General features: G+C 43.8%; 1 protein-coding gene across 4 annotated transcripts in view; it reads right to left on the reverse strand.

Moving 5' to 3' along the window:
- Positions 1-3855, reverse strand: part of TTLL7 (tubulin tyrosine ligase like 7) — a 171850-nt gene extending 167995 nt beyond the window's left edge. For 3 of the 4 annotated variants that reach the window (XM_018045669.1, XM_018045671.1, XM_018045670.1), the window contains exon 1: positions 3562-3855. The gene's annotated coding sequence lies outside the window, so the exon portion shown is untranslated. The remainder of the gene's footprint in view (positions 1-3561) is intronic. The other variant, XM_018045672.1, reaches the window with a different exon arrangement.

Consider the following 7639-nt stretch of genomic DNA (forward strand, 5'->3'; position numbering starts at 1 on the left):
AAATTTGTATAAAATTCAGTCAAGCTGATAGAGAACTAACCTGTGGATACAGCAGGGGGAGCGGGACAAACTGAAAGAGTAGCACTGAAATCTACACCTTACCATGTATAAAATAGACAGCCAGTAGGAATTTGCTGCGTGACACAGAGCTCAACCCAGTGCTCTGTGACAACCTAGAGGAGTGGGATGTGGTGGGAGATGGGAGGGGAGGGAGGTTCAAGTGGGAGGAGACATATGTATACCTATGGCTGATTCATGTTGATTATGGAAGAAACCTACACAACATTGTAAAGCAATTATCCTTCAATTAAAAATAAATACATAACAAAGAAGAATAAGAAATCAGTCAAACTAAGCATCATAAAAAATCTATAACAATGTGTGGTGATGGATGTTAACTAGACTTATTGTGGGGATCATTTTGCAATATATATAAATACTGTATCATTATGTTGTATACCCAAAACTAATACAATGTCATTTATACCTCAATTTTTTTTTTCAAAAAAATCAAACTAAGAACTCATACCTTTTAACCCAGAAATTTTATTTCTGAGACTAAGGAACTAATTTCTAAAATTTAGAAAAGAGCTTATGAACAAAGATACTCATCACAGCGTTATTTATTATCATCAAAAAAAAAGTGACAGTGAGGAGCGATTAGGAATTTATGGCACATCTAATGGAAAATTACGTAGGCATTGGAAATGTTCATGGTCAAACTGCAATTAAGTGAAAAGTAATGTTGTAAAATTTAAAATAAAGACTATAATGGAAGGGGAAAATCTTTTAAAAGGCAAACCTCCTTGGAAGAGGAAAAATCTTACTTGCATAGAAAACATTCTGGGTTTTTAGTGCTTTAAATAGAAGCACCCTGAAAAGTAACATTTTCTGGAAGAGCACTTGGAACATGGAATATGGAGAATGTGAGCAAAACCAGCCAAAGAGAAATCTGGCTTGCTTAGAGACCTAGGCTAGTTCCCTAGATTACCTGATAACCAGTAGATTTCACTGCCTGATATGCAAAGTCCTTTGTAATCTGTCACCAGGTATCCAAAAGTACATGACCACTTCTCAGCTGAACTACTTCATCTGCTTTCTCTGTACCTACTGAAAGCCTTCCCATCTCAGAGTGATTTCATTCACTTCCATCCATGAAAACTTTCCTGATCTTCTTATGACCCTAGTCATCACTATTTCTGCTTCTTAAAGTATTGATGTGGCACTTAAATCTGCCTTACCTTTCCCTGGTATTAAGCCAGTGTGAATCTATTTGGTTAATTACTAATATGTAGGTAACTGTTTCTCCAGCTAAACTTTCAGTTTCCCCATCTAGACTTTTAGAATTTAGATGGTCTGCAGACAGTAGTTATACATACATACACTGAGCGAGAGAAAGAAGGGTAGAAAGAGAGAGACAGAAAACATTCCTAAGGCCAAGTTGGTATTATATTTATACTCGTGATGAATATCTAAATAAAACGTGCTATGTCTGTTTTAAAATGTTCCTGCTGACCCTCCAGCACTAGAACATGCAGTTTCCTTTTGTTTTTTAATAGCAGTGTGATTGAATTTTGCTTATTCATTCATACCAATTCTGCTTTCCCTTTGGGATTAAACAGATTGGACTGCAAAAGGCCTCACTGAAGTCATAAAGAAAAAAAAAGAAATGACCTTCTAGAAATCAAAATTAAGACTCATCTCAAGACCTTACTTGTCTTAATAGTCTTGTCTAAACAGCAAATGTAAGTCTGTGCCTCCATTTTATGACTTTAGTCTATCAATATCTTCATTAACTTAAAAAAGAATTCTCCAGTGCAAATGGTTCAATACTTTAGAAATGATGGCCTACAATGACTATGTTCCTATCAGACATCACATACTATTCTAGTACTTGGAGATAATGAGCTTTTGTACTACTGCCTCCTGAGACATCAACGAGAGTTGCACGTCTTAAGAGAAAATACATAAATCATAAATGAAAGCAAATCAAATGGCCAAGCAAAGAACAAAGAAAAAACCTAATGTCCATTATTTTCACAGAAAGAGCATACAAGGTCAATACAATTGTTGACTCTGAAGGGCAGGGCAAAAACAAATCAATACAATTTCCCATTAAACAGAATTACACTTCGCTACAACACACACATTTTGTGTAAGAGTCAGTGTTGTCCAGATTCCACCACTAGCTGTGTAATCTTGAAACTTCTCTGTATTTCAGTTCCTGCATTTGTAAAATGGAGCTATCACCTATGCCAAATCAGAGTTGTAATGAATCAAACTGTATTATCAGCCTGGGTTTATCTGTCACTCTATCATGGGTAACACACCCTACAAAAACAGTTCAGTCACACATGCTATGTACTAAATAACTGTTCTTACTGCAAATGTTTCCCTAACGTGAAAAAAAAAAAAAAATCCAGATTGCCTTTACATCCTGAAAAGATTTCTCCAACACTTAAGCATTTACCATATATCACTGCCAAAAATGTGTTGAACATTTTCTGTTATGAACTAGCTCTCCTATGCTGTGTTGTTCAGATATTATTTTTTGGCATTATGCTTTCTAAGAAAATAGTATTTTTTCATGCAATTCAAAGAGTGCTCCTTCTTGAAAAGAACAATAATTCCATATACAGGAAGTTTACAGGTTGTTGCTGTTACTTGAGATTACTTCTATGAAATTTAATTCTATGTTTAATATGTAATAAATCATATACATGTACACACAACTTGGACACACTTGGATACACAACTCCTTAATGCAGTGGAAGATTCGTGGGTTTAGGGACCAGGAACACTTGTATCCAAATTCCTATTCTGTAACCTTGGGCATACGATTTAACTTCCCGCTCTTCACTTTCCACATTTGGTTCTGAGTTACGATTTAATGAAATCACATATATACGAAGTGGCTAAACTCTAAAAGTATTATTTCTTAATCCCCTAAAATCTTTTCCTACTATGCCAAGACCAATCAAACCCACTCTGAATACAAGACAAATTGGATACAGCCTCTTAGCGGAGGCTGTATCTTAGCGTGTTACATGCAACACGATGTAAAATTGAGCGGAGAGTGGCACGAATTAGGCATCCAAAGGAAGGAAGTAGAGAAACTGGCTGGCATAGAGAAGGGCCCTAGACTTCACTCGCCTGTGCGAAAAACCCACTCATCTGACACACTGAAGGTTACACCGCACATTCACGAAGGTTTGTACCGTGAAGTGGGGAAAGGACGGAACTACAGAACAAGCCGTCAGGGAGCCTCCTGGCTCACCCCACCCGACCTCGCCCGCCGGGGTCGTTCATCTGGAACCTGGAAGCGCAGGCGAAAGCCCAGCAACTGATCTCGCCTTCCCCCCCACCTCCCCGATTCTGCCCAGATCTCTCAGGGCACGAATGGTGCTGAATCATTAGCACCAACAGTAGCAGCTCCCCGTGCCGCTGCTCCCGCGGGGGTCAGTGATCCAGGGGCTGTGAGCGTCCGGGCGGCGGCCCACACCTCGCGGGCGTGGGCACAGGGAAAGGGGGTCGGGGAGGACTGGGGCAGCAGGTACTCACCCGCGGTGAGGAAAGCCCAGCCCCTGGGTCCTGGCCTCCGGGCTGCGGGCGGTCCCTGCGCGATTCCCGCGCTCCTTGGCTTCCCTCCGCGGGGCCCCGGGCCGAGCAGCCTGCGCTGATGGTCCGGTTCTCCCCTCCACCAGCCCACCGCCCGCGGCAGCCACAGTTCCGGGCGCCGGCGCTAGACCCGGAGCAGCTGGAGCAGCTGGCGCTGCCGAAGGGGTGGCGGCTACCGACGGGCCAGACCATTAGCGGGCGGCGACCGGGGGTGCGCGCCGTGCGCCGCGGAGCGGGAGCGAGGGCGCCGGGCCGGCGACGGTTGGGAGGACCCACGGCCGAGGGGGGCTCCTCCGCGCCCCGCCCCGCGCCCGGAGGGCTTGGGGGCCAGAGGGGCCAACCGGAGGAGAGGCCGCTTTTCCCGGCAGGGCAGTGGGGACAGTCCTAGACTTTTCCGGTCCCCCTCCGGGTTTGCTTTGGTCCAGCTCGGGGGCAGCTTTAGAACCCGGCAAACAGAGGACCTAGCAACGCGCGCGCCTGGGCGGTGTCCCCTCCTAAGGAGATGGGAAAGGGCGCTGGCCCGGAACCCTGCCTTCGTGCCCGCTCCTGCTCCCTGCGGGGTCTGGGGCGCCAGTCCTGCGGTCCCGGGGCGCCAGTCCTGCGGCTGAGCTCACCACTGACGCCTCACCACCGAAGACAGCGGGCAGTCTGGAACCCTGCAAGGGGTTCCACATCTTTTATCCAAGCATCTCTGTGGCGCAAAGAATAAAAGCGCCAGCTTTCAAGGCCCGCTTGAAGTTAGAAAATAAAATCAACTGGGATCCCATCATGTAGGTGCTTTAGTAGATAACAAGGAAGGGAAGGACAGTTTGGGATCGCAGAGTTATCCTTTGCTCCGCAAAGATTGAACCACGGCAGTTGGAAAATTGTAGATTTAGGAAACCGTTTTAACATAGAGATCTATATAGGATGATTAAAGAAATGCAAAGCTGTTTCAGGTTCACTGTTTACCATTTTACAGATTAGTGTCTCCGGAACGGAGAGAGAATCGTGTCCTCATATGAAATGAACTTTATGTAACTGGAAAGAGACGCCTCCGTGACAGCCTTTAGACTTTATTGAAAGCTCTTTTGTGGTCCCTGCCCTTGTCCCATCCAGGCTTAAACAGGTTCATGTCAGACCATGGTGGAGATGGACACACGTGTTACTGTTATCCGTATAGAAAGAAAGAAAGAAAGAAAACATAAAAAAGAACAGAGTTGGCGTCTTCCTATAAACTGTGATTTATGGAAGCCCCCCACCCACCCCTCCCCGCAAAAGACCCACCAAATCCTTCCCAAACAGTATGAAATTCCACAGTTAAAAGCCATTTTCTCTGGTTTAAGGTCTTGTTCTCTTTAGAGTGAATTAACCAGATTTTTAATCTTGTTAAAAATTAACAAAATAGAGCACTTGCTATGTACCAAACACTGCACTAATAAGAGTATTTCCAGTTTTATTCTTTCATTTCTTCCATCTAAAATTCCTTGTTCCATCTAAAATCTCTGGTGAAATTGGTAATATTGTTGCTATCTTTAAGAAAGATAAACTGGCCTCAGAGTTAGCTACTGGATTCACATCTCCATAGAGTGGCAGAACAGGCATTGCAACCTGGAGTTTTTGACTAATGCCTTTCCTCTAGAATTCCTCTGGGAAACACAGGTCAAGCCTTGTCACATTCACGATTGGCACTTGAATGTGAGTTTGTTGATCCTTCCCTTGTGAAAACTAGATTTCAGAGCTCAGAAAAGAACATTCAAGTGTCTCAGGTGGATGTCACCCTGAGGTTAGGAATAAGGATCAGAAAGATGTTGGACTTCATCCAGAGCTAGACTAGAAACATCAGTTTCAGAAACACAAGATTAGGGTCATGAAGGTAAGAAGGAATTCTTTATTACCTCTTTGTTAATCATTATATTGCATTTGGGGTTTCCCTGATGGCTCAAAGAATCCACCTGCAATGCAGGAGACCTGGGTTCGATCCCTGGGTTTGGAAGATCCTCTGGAGGAAGGCATGGCAGCCCACTCCGGTATTCTTGCCTGGAGTATCCCCAAGGACAGATAAGCCTGGCAGACTACAGCCATGGGGTTGCAAAGAGTCAGACACAACTGAGTAACTAAGCACACGTATCGCACTTTACACTTAAACAATTATTGCTTTATTACACTTTACACTATTATTCTTCCAAACCCAGGAAGGGGCAAGAGTTTTTAAATGGGCCTAATGCCATGGGTCCTTATACACCTTGCTTGCATGCTAAGTCGCTTCAGTAATTTCTGACTCTTTGTGCCCCTACAAACTATGGCCTACCAGGCTCCTTTCTCCATGGGGATTCTCCAGTCAAGAATACTGGAGTGGGTTGCCATGCCCTCCCTCCTCCAAGGGATATTCTCGACTCAGGGATCGAACCAGCATCTCTTAAGTCCCCTGCATTGGCAGATGGGTTCTTTAACACTAGCGCCACCTGGAAAGTCCCCCCTCTTATATACCAGAATTTTAAAAAATTAACAGAGCATTAACAACTTCCACACTACCTCAAGGAAGATTTCTGAGAAATAAGAAATAAAATTAAACTGTTAGCTTTGTGTTGTCCCGTTGTTATTGTGTTAACTTTTATTGCAGATGATCATACATCAGTACCAATGCAACAGAAATCTCCAGAGCTTCACAGGGCTGAGGATCTGGGGGCACTAGATCCCCAGCAAAGCCAGGCATCTGTGACTCAGGGCCAAGGTGGCCTCAGCTGCAGAAATGTGTGATTCTTCTATCCATGCACAACTGTTCCACCTTCAAATGAATCAACAAAGGAACAGAAGTAGACAAGATGACTCCTAAACTAGAAGTCTCTGTTTGATAGGAATCTAAGAAAGAGGATAAGGTCTTTGGTGGGCCACCTGAGACCAAACTGGGATGGAGAACCGAATTGGTTATAAACCGGATGGACTTGCCGACAACTCCAGTCATCTATTTGTATACACTGCTGCTCTTGGACCATATGTTCCTGAATAAAGAAGGAAGGAGAAATTTAGTGCCAATGGCCTTGAGAGACTGTCAAAAGGAATGGAGCAAGTGATGTGGTGCCTGCATGCCCTCCCCTCCCACAGAGAATTTGAAGGGTTTTAAGACCTTGGGAAAAGAACTTAGAGCAAGAAACCGAGGAATCATTTTGCAAATGATTTTGGGATTTCAGATTTAAGAAGTGTTACTTTGGGCTCTGGTGACAAAGTCTAGCACAGAACTGGTGAGAGGGTCCCTCTCTTATCCAGTCTGCCAAAAGACCTCTGTGCACCTTGTCACCACTAGGGAAGGGTTTCACCCAAAGAAGGCATATTCTCATAAAGGACACTAGTGCCTGATACAGGGTGAGGATGAGTTGGTGAGAAGCAGAGAGTAGTAGAACATGAGTGGAACTGTTCCTGAGCATGTGGGAGATACAACTGAAGCTTTCTTGTCCTAAATGGTGGAGCTTGGGCAGACAGAGATGATTGTTAAGATGACTGATAAAATTTATTTAGGCAGTGATATTAAGGTAAATTCATTTGTATTCACAAGCCAGAATCACCTGATATTACATGATATTCACATGATATTACACTTAAAATTATATTAATAAGAAGAGAGTGGGAAAGAAAATGCTTAATGCCTTTGATAAAAGTACAGTGTGAGCCACACCATGTTGAACCTTGATTCAAGAATAGGAAGTACCTACTATGTGTTAATCCCATATGTCAGACTTTACTTTTGGGGGCTCCAAAATCACTGCAGATGGTGACTGCAACCATGAAATTAAAAGACACTTACTCCTTGGAGGAAAAGTTATGACCAACCTAGACAGCATATTCCAAAGCAGAGACATTACTTTGCCAACTAAGGTCCACCTAGTCAAGGCTATGGTTTTTCCAGTGGTCATGTATGGATGTGAGAGTTGGACTGTGAAGAAGGCTGAGCGCCAAAGAATTGATGCGTTTGAACTGTGGTGTTGGAGAAGACTCTTGACGGTCCCTTGGACTGCAAGGAGATCCAACCAGTCCATTCTGAAGG

Source organism: Capra hircus, chromosome 3 (assembly GCF_001704415.2).
Source record: "Capra hircus breed San Clemente chromosome 3, ASM170441v1, whole genome shotgun sequence".
NCBI classification, from domain to species: Eukaryota; Metazoa; Chordata; class Mammalia; order Artiodactyla; family Bovidae; genus Capra; species Capra hircus.